We start from the raw sequence: 21252 nt of genomic DNA, 5'->3' as shown, positions 1-21252 counted from the left end.
TTCTAAAAAAAAAAAAAAAAAAAAAATCCCTGGAGCCTTTAAATTATGGGAAAATCCAAGAAGAAGAAAACATTTAACAACAAAAAAAGATCTCTTGAAATTTTGACGATGGTTTCCAGAATTTATTCATATTGGTACTAATAGACAGTCTATTGGTCCATCTTTCCCCAATATGGTCTACCACACCTAAATTAAGATAGAGCTGAGGGGTTCCTGGGTGGCTCAGTCGGTTAAGTGTCTGCCTTCGACTCAGGTGATGGTCCCGGGGTCCTGGGAAGCCTGCTTCTCCCTGTCCCTCCTCTGCACCCCCTGCTTGTGCTCTCTCACTCTCAAATAAATAAATAAAATCTTTTTTTAAAAAAAGAGCTAAAAAACAAAATGCTACCTTTTTTATTTTTGTTAAGCTTCTACAATTGTATTTACCCATAAACTCAGTGGGAAAATCATTCCAACTAAAACAGAAAGTCCTATTTTCTAGCTTCATAGCCAAAATAGTAGGTTTTTTTAAACACACATTTAATAACTGTATTAGTAACCTTTTGATCCTCAGTTGTATAAAGTTGCTAAGGTGACAGTAACAAAGGAACAGTCCTAGAAAAACTTTGAGAACTGTGTGCATACCTATTCCCCTACAAACAGAGGCTAAACTTTGACTCTGAATGAAAATTAAGGAAGTAATTGATGTAGGAAACAGAGACAGAAGAGAAATTATTAAATTTCCTTACTACCTACAGATCACTGACAAGTCCTTGAAACAGGCCAAGTGACGAGTGACGTCCCTCTAGGGACTCAGCTGCCTTGATGTTGATACTTTGCTCAGGGCAACAGGCCATCTTAGACTGACGCCCCCCCCCCATCCTGTAAGTCTACTTTAACATACAAAAATTCCTTTGGAAACTTCCTTTATCTCCCCCCCCCCCCCAAGATATGTGTTGGCAATCACCCCCAAGCATATGACTCACCGATATACATCTGAAGGGTCTCTTGACTAAGGTTTTATCAGACTATAATAAATGATCTTGTCCTAACAATACCTACCCCTCGGGGTCCTGGAAACCTTGTTTCCAAAATTACATGGGAGGCTTGTGCTGTCCCTAACCCCTTCCCATCTTGAAGATATAAAATCAATCACCCCTCACAATCCCAGTGCAGCTCTTTCTTCCCACGGGTCCTGTCCCATGCTTTAGTAAGACCACCTTTTTGCACCAAAGATGTCTCAAGAATTCTTTCTTGGCTGTGGGCTTTGAACCCTACTCTTTTCTACATCAGTAATCACACCAAATGTTTAATCCCTGTATTAGTCAGCTTGGGCTGCCATAACAAAATGCCACAGACTGAGTGCTTAGACAACAGCAATTCATTTTGTCACCGTTCTGAATGCAGGAAGTCTGAGATCAGCGTACCAGCATGACTGGTTTCTGGTGAGGCTTCTCTTCCTGGCTTATAGATGGCTGCCCTCTTGCTGTGTGATCACGTGGCCTTTTCTTGGTGTGTGCACACCCAGTGAGAGAGCGGAGGCTCTGGTCTCTCTTTATCTTCTTATAGGTACACTAATCCTATCAGATCAAGATTGTACCACTGCGACCTCATTTAACCTTACTTACTTCCATAAAGGCCCTATCTCCAAATTCAGTCACATTCGGGTCTAGGGTTCAACATATGAAGGGGGAGGAGGGGCACAATTCAGTCCACAGCAATCCCTTTGCTCTGGTAGTCATATCTTTGGCAATAATTTCATTTAGCTCTAAGTGTATTGAAAATAAGCAATTCCAGAGGGGTGAGCTCTTTACCTGGTCTCTGAATAACAGTTTACCAGTAACTTCATGCAACAAAAAATATGTTTTTGAAAAACTAAACTTGATATAAAGATACATGTGGGAAGATACGTGTATGTGTGTAGAAAGAGAGAGATTCAAAGTTCATTCATTTCTGTGTCATCAGAAACCTTCAGCTATCACCTTAAGATCTGGGTCCTAAAACATCTAGTATCACAAACCTAGCTAGGTAGGCTGGTAGGTAGCTGGGCAGTTACAGTGAAGCCTCCAGGAACTACAACTCAGTGACCAAAGTGGGTATACATGAAGTAACTGGATTCAGAATAGACAATGCAAGCTGAAATTAGAGCGTTTTGTTTTGCCTTATCTTTTATGAAAAATGTGTTTATGCTCAAATATAGAACCAGAAGACTATTTTGGTTCAGAATTTAAAATAGTCCCGCTTTTTGTATGTCCAGGTAACATTTTTGTCTTTGAGTTCTTTTATCCGAAGCAAACACTAAACAAATAGAAAACGTAAATGGAATATTTTGGCCCTTCCCTGGTCTTCCTACCATGGGCTGACTCTATTCAGCATGTATTTTTCCCCATGACATCTGAAGTACAATATAGAAATTCATCCTTTTAGTGAACTGGGCCTTTTCCCAAGATTTTTATTTTGCATTTAACAAAATAACAGCAAATTTCAGGTATTAGAAGGATCGAAACAACCTCTTCTATTCTGTTGTCCTTAGAACACCATCTTTTATTCATAGCTTCTCTTGCGGTGCTGGGAGGCAGATTCTGTTGCTATAGCAACGCCCTGCATATCCTTGGGGATAGCTTACAGTTTTACTTTTTTTTTGAACAACAAAGAGCCATTGATACTCCATGTTGCCAAAGGTTACAAAAGTTGAATTCTAAAATGAAAATATTTCTTCTATAGAAGTGGTACACCATATGCGTCCCACAAATTCAAAGAGATATGTAAGGATATGACCTTTGTGTGAACACTGATGAATCTAGCATAATACTGTTTGGCTTCAATGGATTATTCACAGCAGAAGGAGTTGAAGTGTACGCCTTGTTTTCTAAGACCACTGTGGGGGATAAGGGGTTTATTCCCAGTATCTATAAAGAACCAGGAGCAGGAAAAGAAAAAAAAAAAAAATCAAAGGTACCATCACTTACATTTTGTTTGTTACTTTGTAATCACCTTCCTATCCTCACCCTCACCAAAATGAACTGCTATATCAAAATCCAATTACACTTTGACAGTAAATAGATCCTCAAAGAGTGGTTGTGGCTGAATCCTTGTTCCTCAGAATAGATACTAAATATACGAGAGTCTCAAGAGCTCTGAAATCTGTATTCCTAGCTTCGTTTTAACTGGATTCTCTTCATCTATGAAAAAAAATTCCTTAGCTAGTTAGGTTGTAAAACCAGGAAAAATATTTCTTTTCAAGTATTCTTTTCAAGTTAAGTTATCTCATCCCCCTAGAAATCTGAAGGGATGCACTGAGAACCATAGATAAGGAGTGAGAGACTCCATAGAATTGCTTCCTGGGAAAACAACCATAAGAGTTTATAGAGGGTCAGGACATGCGAATCTGGATTTTGCTCAATAACAAGAGAGGGGGCTACAGGCTGAAAATGTAGATAAAATACTAGAATGAATCCCAATCTCTTCCACTCACTACAACCTGGATGAACTCACTTGGGTTAGAAGACCCTCCCAGCAGACCAAGCAAACCCCATAATTCAAGGCCATTCATTCATTCATTCACCAATATTTACTAGGTATATGTTATGTTCCAAGCCATTTGAAAGCCTGTCAAATGCTTACTAAATGCCTGACTGTACTCTTGAAGAGTTAGTCTCTAATAACGTCTCTATTGGTACAGTTTTGATAGCTATAATATGGAGAACTGTGTTAAAAATAACAGAGTTGCAAGGTAATCATAGCTAGTAATAACAATCACACAGACAGTGGCAACTCCTGCTAAAAGAAACGAAGTTTCCTTGGAGAAATGACTGATTCGTAGCGTTGAACAACTTGTTCAGGAAGCAAGGAGATGCTTAAACACCAACAGAGTCACATCAAACGAATACTGGTCTGGTTTGCAGCCACATCCCACTTTGAGCATCAAAATGAATGATGGGAATAATACACTAAATGAAAAATAAATGCATGAGTCCATAGTGAAACTTAGAAGAACAAGAAAGTGGGGGGAGAGAAGAGAGAAGAGGACAGAAACGGAAAAATAAAAGAGGAAAGCTCTATTTTACAGAAGAATACCAACTGTTACGGATTGAATTCATATGCTGCAGCCCTAACTCCCAGTGTGACTATATTTGGAGATAGGGCCTTTAGGGAGGTAATTAAGGTTAAACGAGGCCATAAGGATACGACTAATCCTATAGAATTGGTATCCTTCCATGATAAGGAAGAAACACCAAGGGCTTCTCTCTTTCCACACACCACACAGAAGAGGCCATGTGAAGACACTAAGAAGACAGGCATCTACATGGCAGGAAGAACGGCCTTGCCAAAATCCAACCCTGATGACCCTTTGATCTTGGACTTACTAGCCTCCAGCGTGAGAAACACACATACTTTCTACTGCTTAAGCCACTCAGTCTGAGGTATTTTGTTACGGCAGCTTGAGCCATACGGTTAATACAACAGCTAATAAATATTAAGAACATGACAGAACTGAAAAAAAGGCACCGTTTCTTAACCCACTATGTAAGAATCACTAATGGATGCTAAAATCACTGGGTTTATTGGTTTAAAAATATGCCCACACAGGTTAACTTTACAATGGGGAAAGTAGGTGTGCCATCACCACTGTAACCAAATGATCAAACTTAGCACCATCAATGATGGGACAACTGCATATGTGCCTCTTGATGGATTCAATAAGAAATATACATCACCTATCCAGTATTCTTGCCAAGAATGTTTAACCTGAATGCAGTCATGAGAAAACAAGATAAATCCCAGAAAGGGAGACATTCGCAAAGCAATTGACCTAGATCTTCAAAACAGAGTCAGTATCAGAAACAGAAGAGACTACTTACAGTCTCAAAGTCTCTAAACATCACAACCAAATGAAACTAATAAACCTTGCTTGAATCTTGGGTCAAAAAAAGCAACTGAATAGACATATGGGGTATAACTGAGAAAACTTTTTTTTTTAGGTAGGCTCCAACACAGGGCCTGAACTTAGGACCCTGGAATTAAGACCTGAGCCAAGACCAAGAGTTGGATGCTTAACCAACTGAGCCACCCAGGCGCCCCAAAACTGGGGAAATTTTTCAATGGGGCTGTACATTTGATGACAAAATTGAATTAGTGTTAATTTCCTTAGGTGCGAATAGTACCGTGGTGATACGGGAGATTGTCCTTATTCTCAGGCAGCTCATGCTGAAGTGTTCACGGGTACAATTATTACGACACCTGCAACTTCCTTTTAAACGGTTCAACAACAACAAGAACAACAAAGACACATATATACATAAGGACAGGCACAGCTGTAGCAGCACACCGCAAGCTTGCTTCCAGACCACGGCAATAAAGCAAGTATCACAGTAAAGCGAGTTGAAAGAACTCTGCGGCCTCCCAGTGCATATAAAAGTTATATTAAGTAGTCTACTAAGTGTGTAATAGCATTATGTCTAAAAAAAGTACGTATCTTCATCAAAAAATACTTTATTGCTAAAACTGCTAACCATCATCTGAGCTTTCAGAAAGTGCAATCACTGATCACAGATCCCCCTAATAATCATAATAATAATGAAAGAGTTTGAAACATGGTGAGAATCCCCAAAATGTGACACAGAGACGCAAAGTGAGCAAACACTGTTGGGAAGATGGTGTGGACAGACTTGCTCGATGCACGGTGGCCACAAACCCTCAATTTGTAAAAAAGTGCAGTATCTGTAAAGTACAATAAAATGAGGTATGTCTTAAACAGCGAGAGGGCAAAATAAAGCAGACGGAGTAAGATGTTGATAATTGATTAATATAGATAAAAGATATACAGCATTCGATGTATTATTCTTTCAACTTTACTATGATTTGGAAATTTTCAAAATATACAGTTGAAAAAATAAGAAATGTAAACATATTAAAATGTTTAACATTTTATGGCATGCAGCTCTTCCAAACTACTGACCACGCACCTACCAAGACCAAATGGTATAACTTAATGGTTAGAGAAGATGGATGTTGGCTCCCGACAGACCAACATTCAAAGCCTGCCTCTCAGACCTCAGGCAAGGAATATCTCCAAGCTTTAGGTTTCTGCACCGAAATGAGAATAACATCTAAGTGATACGCAGTTGAGATTTAATGAGGTTTATTAAAAAAATGCCTGGCGCATAGGAAGGCGCTCTTCTGACTACTTGGTGGAATGAGGATAGGATGTGGAGGTCCTTTAGCCTCCGTTACATGCCTCACACTCTGGTAAGCGCCTTCTGCTAAAACTCTGACCTCACTAACAACGAGCAACTGCATTATATTGTTAGTGACCATTTTTGTGGCAAGTGTCATCAACCAAATGAAAATTTCCTTAAAGACAGGGATCAGGGCTTAGCCCTAATTTCTGTATCTCCTAAAGAACCTAGTTATTCATGGTAATACTTCCTCTGTCTACTATGCGAGATCAGAGCTTCTCAACCCACACTGGAATCACCTGGAGAGCTTTTGAAAAAATCTGATGCTTGGGCCCCACCCCTAGGGATTTTTATTTCATTGGTCTGGGGTGGGACCTAGACCTCCATATTTTTTAAAATTCCCATGGTGATGGTAAAAAGTTCATGTTTTGTGCTTCTCCTTAGTGAAGTGGCACCAGCTATGACTGCCACCCTTGTAGCCGCTGTGGAGGAACCTGGAGGACCAGAGGGAGGCAGGTGTATATTCCATCATGTCTGCCTTCTCCTACAACCAGTGCTTGTCCTCCTATTTCTTGAGCAATCTCAGATCATTTATAACACCTTCCTATAAGTTGTATAGGGGAGGCCTTCTGGGACCGCTCTAACAAGAGACAGATCACCAAGAGAAAAGCACACACATTTATTTAATATACATTTTACAAGACACAGGAGCCTTATAAGGAAGTGAAGATCCGAAGAAATAATTAAACCTGAGAATTTTTATATTAGGTTTGATGAAGAGTGGAAAATTGTGGGAAGATATGATGGGACAAAGGGCATGGGGTGGGTGTAGTAAACAGGGAATCTTAGCAAAGGCCTGTTCATTCTGCTCCTCCTTTTCTGTGTCCCCTCATCTTCAGAGAGAAGGATGCTCCCTTTCCTCTGGGTATAGGGAAGTCAATTCTCACACGAAGCTTTCACAACCTGCTTCAGGGGAAGGTTAGAAAGTCCTTCCTGCACATGCTGTTTCTCAAATTTCTTTTTTTTTTTTAAAGATTTTATTTATTTATTTGACAGAGAGAGAGGCAGCCAGCGAGAGAGGGAACACAAGCAGGGGGAGTGGGAGAGGAAGAAGCAGGCTCCCAGCGGAGGAGCCTGATGTAGGACTCGATCCCAGGACTCTGGGATCACGCCCTGAGCCGAAGGCAGATGCTTAACGACTGAGCCACCCAGGCGCCCCTGTTTCTCAAATTTCTTCAGCTTAAAAGAGTCAATATGCCAAAGTACTATGTTTGGGGATAGTGAGTCCTGAAACTCATCTGTTGTTAATATAAGATGTGATCGATTTGTGCCCCAATTTGTCAAAATGGATAATTACGCCTAATGCTGCTCTTTCTTGAGTTGGTGAAAACTATAAAGGCAACCGAACCAGAAGTTTGGGTGAGGTTTCACAGCACAATAATCGCCCGAACAGCACACACCTAACGGTTATAATGCATTATTTGATCATTTGGACGTCCGCAATTCAGAAAATATTTTCATTTGTGCCCTAGAAAAACCAAATCAGAAGGTAGACCATTTGAATGATAAAAGAAATGGAGATGTGTAGGAGGAGAAATCAGAATCAGCAAGCATAATAAGAATATGAGAATAAGAGCATTTTAGCACATCTGTCTAGCCAGCTGCCAATGTTGAAAAACAAGTTCCTGATAAAAATATACCCATGTGCTGGTTGGAATGCTGAGCATGTCCCACAGCCCTTCAGCCATGACAGCCCCTCCGGTCATGAGTCTTGGCTACAACCCTGGTGGTCTGACATATCTAGGTTTCGTTTCCCTGTCCTTGGCTGTGCCCTTAAGAGACCTTGAACTACTGGGAAGGCAAAATGTGTCATCAATAAATATAAAAAGAAAGGGCACTCACAGTGCACAGTAAGATATAATCATTAATGAGGCTCTTGCTTCTTCAAAGGAACCAGGACTAGACTACTTCCAAAAACTACCCAATTCCCAACTAATAGCCAGGTAACCATGGGCAAGTCACTTAACCTCTCAATGTTCAAGTTTTCCCATCTGTCAGACAGAGATAATAAAGTGCTTGATTCATAGCATTGTTGTGAGGATTCAGTAAGAGAAGGCATGTCAAATGCTTAACACAGTTCCCTCATACACAGTATCATTGGCTAAATGGAAACTATTATTATATTATTAATATAGTAATAAATCCAAACCCAGCAGTTTCATTGGTGGAAAAATAAATGAATGGAAATCCAAATTAACCCCTATTTCCATTAATTTGTATATGAGAAAGCTTTGAAATTTCAGCAGATAGTAATGGACTGATTTATGCCAACTTTGTTTTGACGGGATCTTTGAACAGAATTTAGGTATTTAAAGCCACTGTCCTTGAAAAGAGAACCCAAAGATTAACTGCTTCTAGAAAAGATGGCTTCGAATTTTACAAATTGCCATTTCTTCTAACTAAACCCAAGACATGACCTCCAAATGGATAACAAAGGTGATGTTACAGTGGGACCATTTCCACTCATTGCCAAGACATTTCTAACTAACAGTGAGGCATTTGAGACTTTAAACTTTTAACTGAAAAGAATAATGCAAATGAGATTTGAAAACCATGCTGGGTAAGACAACATCAAAGAACAATATGCTGAAGAGTTGGAAACCGAAGGAGAAAAAGCAGTATGATAAGCTTTAGTGGAGCAAAAGGCAGAGAATTCAGTGATTACCTCATGTAAGGAAGACAAAACTTTTCCTCTACTTTCTCAGATTCAGAACATGGAGTCCTTCAAATTAAACAGATAAAAGGCAGACGAACAGGAAAAAGGCACACAAAGTGTACTAATGTTAATATTAACATCATGCACGGGGGCATCACAGAAAAGTGAAAACCAAAAGAATTGGCTAGACTACGTCTGGGGGAGGCTTATATATCATTCTAACCAAGAGTGATGAGCTGTGGAGAAATGGCTAGACACAGGAAAGAGGTCAGGGCTCCTAGAAGCGGTAAATTGTGGGAAGGTAGCTGTTCAGTAAGGTTTGTGAGGCAGACTCATCTTTGTGCTATCACTGGTCTTCCTGCTACAGGACATGGGAACCCCTTTACAAATGGAAATTTCTGACTAACCATGAGAGACTACAGACTCCGGGAAACAATCTGAAGGTTTTAGAGGGAAGGGGGGTGAGGGGACAGGTTAGCCTGGTGATGAGTATTAAGGCGGGCACGTACTGCACAAAACAATGAATCATGGTACACTACATCAAAAACTAATTATATACTGTATGATGACTAAAATAACATAATAAAAAAAAAAGGAAATTTCTGCCCTGCTTTTAGTCAGAAATGGGGAAGACAGAGCTTTTCCTATGTCTTTCTCAATTGCCTTCAGATCAAGGTAATCCTTATGCCAATGGGACCTATCTGGGGGTGGCATATTCTGGACCTCTTCACTAGAAAGCAACTGTGGACTCACACTGAAGTTTCCAAAGGCAAGTTGCTCTGAATAACACAGATAAAGCTGTCCTACCATGTAGCCGAAGCACCCTAAAGGAGAAATATTAAAAGTGGAGTAGACAACATATAACAAAAGAAAGCTAAGATTTCTTATCATGAAGGTGGAAAGAAAGGGAATTGGTTTTTTTTTTAAGATTTATTTATTTATTTTAGAGAGACAGAGAGACAGTGTACACATGAGTAAGGGGAAAAGCAGAGGGAGAGGACCTTCAAGCACACTCCCCGCTGAGCAGGCAGCCTGCCATGGAGCTCGATCCCACAACCCACGACAGCATGACCTGAGCTGAAACCAAGAGTCTGGTGTTCAAGCTACTGAGCCACCCAGGAGAGCCAGGAACTGATTTTTTAAATGCCAAAATGAGAAAAGCTGAATCGTATCAAAGGTTTTCTTGTTAACTCTTACTAGAGATTTAAAATGTTGGGAAAACATTTAATGAAAGTATTACAACAAAGATAGATTGATAGATAGCATGTAAATCAATTTTACCTTTCATAAACTCAACAGGAGGTAGAATATCTTCTGAATTTAAAGATTCTAGCCCTTAACAAAGAAAGACTGATTCCTACTCTTATGAAACAATTCCAGATAAAACATAACGAGATAAAGTGGTACTTTTAAGTCCAGGTACTAGGTAGGCCTTTGGCAATCCCCTAAACCTTTGTCGGTCTCAATCGCACTACGGATACAATGGACCAAAATGGACCCTGAGGTGGTCTTCCTCACAAAATTGTTTTAGTATAAATGGATATGACTCTCTTGTTAAGATGTGACTCTTCCTTTTACTTCAGTCACGCTTTTAAAATTGAATATATCCCTCATAAAAACAGTTGCATTATATATGACACAATAAAAAACACTTTCTTCTCAGCTCCTTTTATAGTATAGGATTACGGGTATTTTTACGTTCCCAAAATCTTTATAAAACCAAAATTTGGAACATTTTAAAATATATTGCTATCTCAAGAAGTTGTAATTTTTATTCTATTTTATTATTTAAATTCCATTAATTAACATACAATGTATTATTTGTTTCAGGAGTACAGGTCTGTGATTCATCAGTCTTATATAATACCCAATGCTCATGATAACACATACCTTCCCCAATGTCCATCAGCCAGTTACCCCATCCCTCCACCCCCCTCCCAAGAAGTTATAAAATTTTTAATCAAGTTTTGATAAGTAAGCTTGGTTTGACATGAATTGTTCATACTGTTATTAAAATGTCACTTTGAAAAATTACAGAACACTTTTCAAATTTCATGAGCATCTGAATAGTAGATCTCTAGATATTTGCATAATCACATATTTAAGTTTGAGGGACTGACGTCTGTCCTACAGAAACTTACACAGCAAGAAGCAACAGTCTGGGGTCAATCATAATTAAGCATGCTGTTATTGACCGTGTTGATCCAAAATGATCCTTCAGCCTTTTTCAATTGTTCTTTTATCTTTTTGCAAAACTTCAAAAACCCGTTTTTTACCCTGTATCTTAGGGTAGAAGTTTTCGAAATTATGCGCATATATGAAAGTTATAATCCTACACTTGTAAAAGTTCTGGTTCCCAAAGCACATTTTCTGGTCCTTTAAGAGCTTGAAACTAACTGAACACCAGTAGTGTGGGGAATGTTGCCCGTGATCACCTTTCCCTTTTAAGAACGCTTTTTCCAGTTCAATTTGGTGACCCTTTCTTGTCTTTCGAGTTATTGGGGGCCTTTTCTAAGTACTACCAAATAGGAAATTACCACAAAGACAAGTAGAAGGAAAAAACATTTTTAAAATAACTTCACACGCCACCTGCAATTCTGGTAAATGCCTTGCTCTCAGAGCATGCGGGCATTTTTGAGATTTCTGTCAAATCAGTTGCGCTGCCCACCCCACCCCCCACGGGGATCCGTGTTCCCTTTTCAGCTCAGTAATCAAATAGCTCTGACTGGTCCATGTCTGCTTTTGTCCACTTCTGACCTACATGTTCCCGTGAGGGACATCTTTGTCTCACTTTTCTTTGGTCACTGAGTTCATGTACCTCAATAGGCTAAGTCTGGCAGTCCATTAACGAGAATTCTCAGCTCAGCTCTGGGCCACCCAGAAACCCTGGCTGCATGTTCTCACTGAATGGCTTCACTGGTGGCCCATTCAGATGTGCTAATGTCGGAAAAAAGGGTTGAATGGGGCGCCAATGTACACCATTGCTGAGGCAAAGTGACTGGGCTTCCAATAAAGCCTCCCCCGGGGTGATGTTAAGCAGAGTTATCAATGGTGCGGGGGCTGAGCCAGAGCTGATGCTCCACCGTGCTAGCAACAGGTGGCACAGAGGCAGCCACTTCACTAAGAAGTCAAAGTGCAGAGCTCACCTGCAATTCAGTCCTCTCTCCAGCTTCCAACCTGCAGATAAATGTACACATACATCTCCTTCTCCCTCTGGTTCTGGGGCAGGCACACAGAAGACACTTTGGGTGGGAAAGGCTATGGCTATTGTTTGTTTCCAATTGTTCTGAGGTTTACGACTCCTGTTGAAAAGCTTTCTTAAAGCCCTTTTATTTTCTCATAGACCGTACAGAAGCAGAGAAAGCATTGTCTCGAGGGTCACCCCCAAAGCATTAAAAAGGCATTTTCGCTCAGCAAAAGAATATTTTGATTATGCAAAACAGATGTCACATTACAGCCCCGTGTTGCTGATTCTCACAAGAGAACATCTTGAACTGCAACGAAATTATGAAGGTATGATGACTAAACCAATATTGCAGCCCCTCCTCCTATAATCAGGGCAAATGAAAGGGGAAAAGAAAAGGATGGTGCAACTCCCATTTTTCCTTCTAAATGTATCTGAGAAGAAACATAAAAGCAACCAACAAGTCAGGATTTTCGTAATTATTTTTCAATTCACTGAAGACCCCTGGATTTCTGAATCATTCACAAATACATAGTGTTCCCTCACATCAACCTGGAAGAACAGCCCAAAATTATAGTCCCACTATCACCCAAACTTGCCACCAACATGAACCAGTCCCACTGCCTCCCAGATTCCTGGTGACGGTCTGCAGAGCCAGGCCACGGTCATGACAACCTCAGCCTTCCAGGAACACCCAACATTTTGCTTGGCCACTCACTACAAGTCAACATATACAAAATCGTTTCTCCACTCCTGAATCAAAAATACCAACATGCCAAAGAGTACACGATATCTTATCAACTCAGCTAATTTTGGAAAACTGTCATTTTGTTGGGGGATGAAGCCCAAAGCACACAATTCACCCCATATGGAAGTGATTCTTAATCCCACTCCGGAGTGCTAACCCTGGGGATCTCCCAACTACATGGTAGGCCTGAGAACTCATTTTGATCCAGGTTAAAGAGGGATGGTTTTTGTGGAGGGACCTCTCTGGGGCCCATATTGTCTATTTGGTCCCTGCACAGAGGTCTTCCTAGGGCTTTAGATCTGGTTGCCAAGCCAGCAGCTGGTGCTAGACAACTGTCCTTGGAGAAGCCTTCTTTTAGGACTGCAACCCCAAGTTGATTCCCATACAGTCCTGTTGCTCACATATATTAAGGGGTTTACGGTGAATAAGATTCAAGGACAGTAGTTCCTCGGCACTAGAGAGAAGGTGACGGGTCCCACAGAGCCTCGAACCTAAAAAATCTCTTTTCTTCCTTTACAGCCACATTAAAGAAGGTTTCTCCCTCACTGTCCCGCATCTTCTAATGCTAGTAAGCAACTAAAGAAGGTTTTGCAAATTATTACAATTTTTATGTAATGTGGAATTCATTTCTTTTCCCTATTTTTTTTATAATGGATATGGACCGTTTTTATACTCAGAAAAAGAGTTATTTTTTTTTAAATAGTAAAGTTAATTGATCCTCAACCTTTTATTCCTTGGAAGTGGAATTTTGCCCTCAATTCCCTAAGACAAACTAAATATTTGCATGACACGCTACTAAGAGAAACTACTGGCTAATTTTTGAAAAATGAAATCCAAATCACTCACTCAAGAAGAGAATTTCCTGTCTTCTCTCTTCATAATTTCCCTCCTTCTTAATCATACTTCACCCAAAACTATTTAAGGTGTAAACTTAAAAAAAAAATCTGTGGCTTCTTGTTGGGACTGATATCTGTAAAGCTCACACTCCTCTAACTGGGGTAGCATTTGAGGGTATTTAGATCTTGCTCCAGGGAAAACCATGAGATGTCAGAACTTGCCCATTTTGGTTCCTCTGGTATATTTCAAAAACAGAGAATGCAATGGTCCCTTCAAAACTATTACAAACTTCAGTGAAAATTGGATTAGGTTCATACCCGGCCACCTGGCTTACAATATTTCTCTCATCTTCATTCCTTATGTAGATCAGCTTAAGAAGTCAGAAATTTAGGGGCGCCTGGGTGACTCAGTCATGGTCTTGGGAATCCTGAGCTCGAGCCCTGAGTCAGGGCTCTGCCCTCAGTGGGGAGTCTGCTTGGGATTCTCTCTCTGCCNTCATTCCTTATGTAGATCAGCTTAAGAAGTCAGAAATTTAGGGGCGCCTGGGTGACTCAGTCATGGTCTTGGCAATCCTGAGCTCGAGCCCTGAGTCAGGGCTCCGCCCTCAGTGGGGAGTCTGCTTGGGATTCTCTCTCTGCCTCTCTCTCTGTCCCTCTCCACCCCCATCTCTCTCAAATAAATAAGTAAATCTTAAAAAAAAAAAAAAGAAAGAAAAGAAAAAAGTCAGAAGGTTAAACAGCAGTTTTTAAAAGATGCCTCTAGATTTTACTTTCTTCACTGCCTCTAAAGAGGTTCCACAGAATGCCCAGGAAGAATGGGCCAGTCCCTGGCTTTGTTTACAATTCCTTCCCTCCTCCCTGTTGTGCCCTTCCTCGCTCCCCTTCCCCAGCCACCCAAACTTTGCTTTTGAAGGCATCCTTGACTTCAGAGAAGTTAGACCATGTCACGGATGTCCCTTCTTTCTCTAAGGCAGGCTAATAGAGATAATGGGCCCTGTGGGAGAGAGGAAGCCAAAGAAAGAGAGCGATTCCTTTGGACACTTAAGGGAATTACCGAGGAGCCTCACCAGACTCTGGCTAACAAATTAAAAAAAAAAAAAAATGGAAAGCAGCTGATGTTGTTTTACTAGATCCTTTATGCACTCAAGGAAAGGCCACTGTGGAAGTGGAGATGGTGGTGGTGTTTTTGTTTGGGGGAGGGGAGTAATTTTTTAAATTATCCTTAGGCCACTCACTGAAGACTCTAAATAAATGTTTCAGATAATTGAGACTATTAAGACTACACCCAGGAAAAGTCATTAGCATTTTGCTCACTAGAAAGAAATGGAACAATGAATAAATTCTAGTTAAACAAGGAAAAGTCAATAGCAATCATTTCATAAGTTAGAAAACCAAGTATTTAAATGCTGCTGTGGGATAAATCAGAAAGAATTTTGAAGAAATCGTTTCTTTTCTCCAGCCTATATTTTTTCACCAGAGATAGACAAAGGACAAAATTACACTCCTAATCTCCCTAACCTCAGTAGAGAACTCTTCACAGGATTCTTTTGATGTTGACTTCAGGCCCTTAAAGCCTGGCCTTTTCTGTATGTGTACTGGGTATCCTATGCAGAAGCTTTAGGTTGGGGATATATCTACCAACGCTGCCCTCAGAGTAAAATCTGCCTCAATTAACCTTTAGGCTAGAACTCAATGACATGTGTTCTTATTGGATCCTGGCTCCAAAAATTCACTCAAACCTACCACCTCCTTTCCAAATAATGACTGAATTAGAGGTTACAACACAGATATACTTCAAATAGGAACTTGCCATCACACTGGCTCTAATCTTCCTGTATGGCCAATGGTAGCAATGATACTGGTGAAGCCCACATTAACAGCTTCCACATAAACAGCCCAATTCAGAAAGAAGAATGATTAGACAAACATCCCGAAGTACAAAAATGAGATCGATCACATGTGAGGCATTAATACAGACATACATAATGAACATTCTCTTATGTATTTTGTCACTGTTGTTACAAACAAGTGTTCCTTATATGGAAAAAATTTACATTATATTTTCTTACCTTTTTTTCCTTGTGACCCTAGAGTTGAATCAGCTTGGCATTGAATTTACTCTATTCTTAAGAGATAAATCCTTTCATTGAAGGAGAATCAAACTGCAAGAATCCCACGCTCAGCTGCTAGATTAAGAGAATTAACACAGAAAGATGCAAAAAAAAAAAAAAGGCATTTTAGTACAATACAGCTAATTCTGTATATGCAAGAGGGTGGACCTGTATCACAGAGCAGGAACAGTGCATAGAAGACCTATGCCTGGATTGAGTAACTTTTTCCCTCCTGCTGAACTAAACTTCCAAACAAGCATCCAGCTTTGTTTTCTACTCCTACAAATGTCACTGATGTGGTAGAATCACTTTTTTGCAAGATACAGGTGAGTGTGATTCGTAAAAGCAAGTGCCAGCTGAAGCTATTTACTGTATGCAGATTCTAATGATCTTTTCTTAAAGGCAGAGTTCCTCGTGCCAAGATCCCAAACAAACTTAGCACCCAGTGACATGCAGTCTATCTGTCTATACCTTCAGAGCCTGCCAGAAGCTACAGATGCCACCTTCCTGGCCTGCCTTTGAAGTTCTCATGTGTTTGCACTTCAAAGAGGTACCAAGACAATAGGAGGGATGAAGGGAGTGGGTCCTATTCCCCAATTCAAAAACTGTCATACATATATCATGAGCCGAAATGACTTTGTGTCTCATTGTGAAAATCTTTCTTCACCCAAAGTTTAAAACAAGCTGGAACACAGTAGACCATATTAATTATATAGTCTATTAATTAACGACTTTGTACGTAAAATAATTAGCAATGAAGTATCTATGCCAACTGATTAGACTTTTATTATTGATGTGGCAAAAATAAAGAGCAGGATCTTTAACAAAATTATTTCAAATCTACTATTACCTCCCTTTTCTGTAACATTCTTAAAGGACTTTTTACTACCATCAAATGGCCCTGCTGTTCTCTCGAATTCCAATGGCAAGAGTTGCAAGCTTCTGGGTCAATTCTATGTAATGAATCAACATTTCTAAATACGACTCATATATTTAAAAAATCAATTGCTGTGATTTCACTGCTTGGTACAATTTTCTATACGAAAGGGCCTGATAAAGTTTTCATTCTTTTAACAGCTTAAAAAATAAGTAGTGACCAGCACCCAAACCTAAAAGAAAGCCAGCAACAGGTCTAATGAAAATTGTGCAGAGAGCCCATCAGACATTAAGTAAATACTTTGCTTCTGTTTTCTAGTCCCTTTTTGTTCGGTTACCATGGCAACTTGTTTTTGTGGGGGTCACTTGGAATGTATAAGAATTTGCTGCAATTAGATGCTTGCGTCCCATTGGCCAGTATGATAGAGAGTAGTCAAACTAAAAAGAAATAAAAGAGAAGGAAAGGCGCGGGTGAATGTAGACAAAGCCAACATGCACTTTGGGAACCAAAGAAAAAATTTTGTAAGCCTAATTACCTTTCAGAGCTATTTTCAAAGTTGCTCTTAATAAAAATTTCCATATCCTTTAGCCTGTGATTTCTCACCTTGTTGACCTTCCAAGCTCCTCCTCAACTGTAACCCACTCACTACACTTGATTTTACTTTTGTTGTTCTCTAACTGTTTTACAAATATGTCTCATCCCTTCATGAGATTGCAAAAGTTCTTCAGGGTCACAACCACATGCTATACTTTCGAGGCAGCGTGATGTAACGGAGAAACCCACAGAAGTGGAATTGGATGTGATAGATTGTGGCCTACGTTCTGAAACCAGATAGTTTTACAGCTCTGAGCCAAGTGCCTTCTACCCCACCAAGCCTCAGTTTCCATATTATAAGACTCACGCCTTTTAAAGGTGTTAAAATTAGAATATGTTATACTGTCAACAGTGTTATTTATGCCTGTGACATATGCTTATTATGTATGTATTGAATTAAGTTTAATTGATTCAATATTTTATATAATTCTGTCTCAGGCAGCCGTGAATGTCTAGAAGATTAAGGTGCCTGCTGCTTCTCCAATACTCAAGAGACACTATCACTTTGTTATGGATTCTCGGACCATAAATTTTAAATTCATGGTTAGTCAGAGTGAAGGTATTCTGCCTCTCAGATGAAGAGGAAGCGAGTTAAATGTGAGTATATTCACCAAGAAAAATAACAGCATTAGTACATGCTCAAAGGTTGCGTGGCCTGGCTCCTAAGAAGGCAAAGCAGCATTACGGTGGTGTCTTCCCCGGATCCAGAGGCTCTGGATTACAGAGGAATTGTTTGCTTACAACAGCATCACTGCTTTTTTTTTTTTTTTTGAAACAGTATCTATTAAAGTTTGGACCCATCACTCGACATATCAAATGATTTCAAATCTCAGCCTGATTGCTTACTATCGAAAGATTAGCTAAATTCTCCTCCACTCAACATGATCACTCCAGATGCTTTAAAGCGCTTGCTCCGTCTGCTCAAGAAGGTTATTATTCAGGCTTTATTTCAACATCTCCGCTGGCAAAAAGGAAAAAAAAAAGAAAAAACCAAAAAAACCTCACCATACCCCAAAGCCATTCATCCTGTGTTCAAGCAGTTGTAATTGTTGGGTAATTCTTCCTTACATTAAAACCAAATCCCTCTTTCCTGTTATTCTATACATTGGTCCCAGGCTACAGTTACTCACATAACATTGTTTGGAATTCTTTTCCTCTGACTACACATCAGGTTTCCAAGTCCTTCAAGAGGCATCCCGAGCTAAACACAATCCTCTGTGCTGGCTGACCAAGACAGTGTACGACAGGACTATGACCCCATAATTAATTCAACAAGCATGGTTGTGTGCCTGTTTGAAGCTACATGCTGAAGACACAAAGATAAACTGGACAACATCCTCGATTTCAGGGAGATGGTAATCTACAGGAGGAGCCAGGAATGTTAGCAAATAGGTTCAACAAAAGGGCTGAAAGCTAGGGTTGACAATAATGTTCCAAAGAGTATGTTTCCAGTGCTCCCTGGGGAGTGGGAAAGGGCCAGAAAAAGTTTCAGAGAGGAGGTTTTCCCAGGTAGTCCAAAGAGAAAGAGCATTCTGGGAAGAAACAATAGCATAAACAAAAGCTCTGATGTTATGATTCAACATGATAAATTGAGGGAACTCCAAAAGAGTTCATTATAACTGAAATGCAGGGTATAAGGCAAGACAAAGCAAGACCTTAGGTTAGAGAGGTAGGCAAGGGCCAAATGGCAGAGGACTGTGGACGCCAAGCTAAGGCACCTGAACTCTGTCCTGTAGTCTACTGGTCGTCCTGTAGTCTACTGGTCTCCAAATTGGGCCATACATACCCAGGGGATCCACAAAATGATCCACGAAGGTAAAATATGAGAACTTCTATTTTATTTGATTTTTACTCCAAGAATTAGGAAAATGTTAAGCTTTACTAATATTTCATTTGAATTGACACTGGCAACCTCAACAAATTTGAATATCAAACTGTCACATGTCATATACAGTAAGTAAGCAAAGCATCCTGAAGGAAAAATAGGAATTCCACAACATGGAGGGCTGGACAGTTGGCCATCACCCTGTTATTCATTTCACTTTGATCAAAAATGTTGCATTTTATGGTGCACAGGTAAGCAGCTGTATGGATTATATTATCTACTTTTAAGTAAATAACCCTCATAAAATACACAAGTGACTTAAGAAAGATCTTTTCAAAGAAACCCCAAACTGAAGGTAACACTAACAGGGTAAGCAGAATAAGACCTAAGAAAAAGGCAGAGCTGATCCTTTTCATTGTATAAGCTCGGTGTCAGGTAAAAATACTAATGACACATTCAGATCTGTTAAATCATTGACATATATATGCATATACTTGTGTGTGTATATACAGATATATACACACATACATACGTACATAAAGACTAAGATAGGGATTTACATCTAGAATATGAAGACTTACCATTTTTTTCTAAATTTGATAAAAATTAATAGATTCTTTTGCAGGATTTTTTTTTAATTGTATTTATTTATTTGAGAGAGAGAAAGCACAAGCAGGGGGAGGAGCAGAGAGAGAGGGAGAAGCAGACTCTCTGCCAAGCAGGGAGCCCAATAAGGGGCTTGATCCCAGGACCCTGAGATCATGACCCGAGCTGAAGGCAGATGCTTAACTGACTGAGCCACCCAGGTATCCCTCTTTTGCAGGATTTTTACTTAACAGTAATAACTTTGATTAAAAATACTTGTTCTTTCTTCCTTAGGAAAGATGGTCCAAAGCATTCTGAAGGCCTTCTGTTGACCTTAGCAGATGATACAGTGACCCTGCTCACATACCTCTGAGTACCTTGTCCCTGAGCCTCGGAGACCGCATCTTCACACACGACAGCCCTCCATCTGAGGGCTCTCTAGATCTGCAAATAGGTAGGCCAGAAGTGCTCAGTCACTCTTGACTGCTGATGAGAGACAAGAGTTGGAGAATATTTACTGTGCCTCAAGTGCGACTCAGAAAAATTCTGTGCTAGCTCCTGAGCTCTCCAGGGGGAGTGAGCCCCAGGTGCCCATAGCAGGAACCTGCTTGGTGACATCTCCTTTACTGGATCATTCTCTTCCTTTTCTCACTTCTGCCATCCATTATCTATGCTGTCTGGGATCTCTTCTCCCAAATAAACTACTTCCACTCAAATCCTTCTTTCAAGATCTGCTTTTTTGAGAACCCAACCTAAGACACTGATTAAAATGCATCAGATAAGGGGCACCTGGGTGCAAGGGGCTCCTGGGTGGCTCAGTCGGTTAAGTGTCTGCCTTCAGCTCAGGTCATGTTCCCAGGGTCCTAGGATTGAGCCCCGCATCAGGCTCCTTGCTCAGTGGGAGTATGCGTCTTCCTCTCCCTCTACTCTTCCCCCACCTGTGCTTGCACTCTCTCTCTCAAATAAATAAAATCTTTTTTAAAAAATGTATCAGATAAATAAATGGAAAACAAAGCTAAATATTTGAGAAATGAGTATTAGAGGATTGCTAAACACTTGAGAATAAAACTATGGATGTTTCTAATATGTGTCTTCCTGATATTTGTTACACTCTCAATAATGAAATACATGAACAACTTTTTGGTGAGCCAGTGAAGTGAAATATAATGAAGAATATATATTCTCATTAGTATTGACATCTTTTGAAAACACTATGTCAGGGAAATAGTATGTATAAATAGAAAATTGACTAAAGAGAAAGAGAAAAAAGGCCCTAAAGTAAAGTGATAAAGTTAGTACCATGGCAAAATTCATTAAGTACATTATTATATGCAAATTTAGGTGCAAAAATGGTGAAGCAGATGAACACTTTATTTTGTTGATGGCATTAATTTTATAAAAACAAAGCCTTTAAAATGTCCACATCTTTATAATATTTCAGTATCTCTTTTTAATGAGGTAAAAAATTATCATGAAAATCTGAGGTATTACACAGAGATTTGTTATCTCACAGCAAAGAACTGAAAAAGAACTTTCATATATAAAGATGAGTTGCACAATTTCCTTTTACAAACAATCAAAATTTGCTTACCTTTCCTCTGATGAGAATAATTTGCCATTG

At 39.8% G+C, this 21252-nt stretch overlaps 1 long non-coding RNA gene across 1 annotated transcript in view; it reads right to left on the bottom strand.

Moving 5' to 3' along the window:
• LOC117797238 overlaps positions 1–20079 on the bottom strand; it is a 29326-nt gene extending 9247 nt beyond the window's left edge. The window contains exons 1-2 of the long non-coding RNA XR_004622171.1: positions 19999–20079; positions 15709–15825 (exon numbers count right to left, since the gene is read on the bottom strand). This is a non-coding gene — a long non-coding RNA (uncharacterized LOC117797238). The remainder of the gene's footprint in view (positions 1–15708; positions 15826–19998) is intronic.
• Positions 20080–21252: the final 1173 nt, after the last annotated feature.

Source organism: Ailuropoda melanoleuca, chromosome 20 (genome assembly GCF_002007445.2).
Source record: "Ailuropoda melanoleuca isolate Jingjing chromosome 20, ASM200744v2, whole genome shotgun sequence".
Classification (NCBI taxonomy): domain Eukaryota; kingdom Metazoa; phylum Chordata; class Mammalia; order Carnivora; family Ursidae; genus Ailuropoda; species Ailuropoda melanoleuca.
Note: the sequence above shows the minus strand (reverse complement) of the source record. Positions and strands in the feature narration are given on the sequence as shown.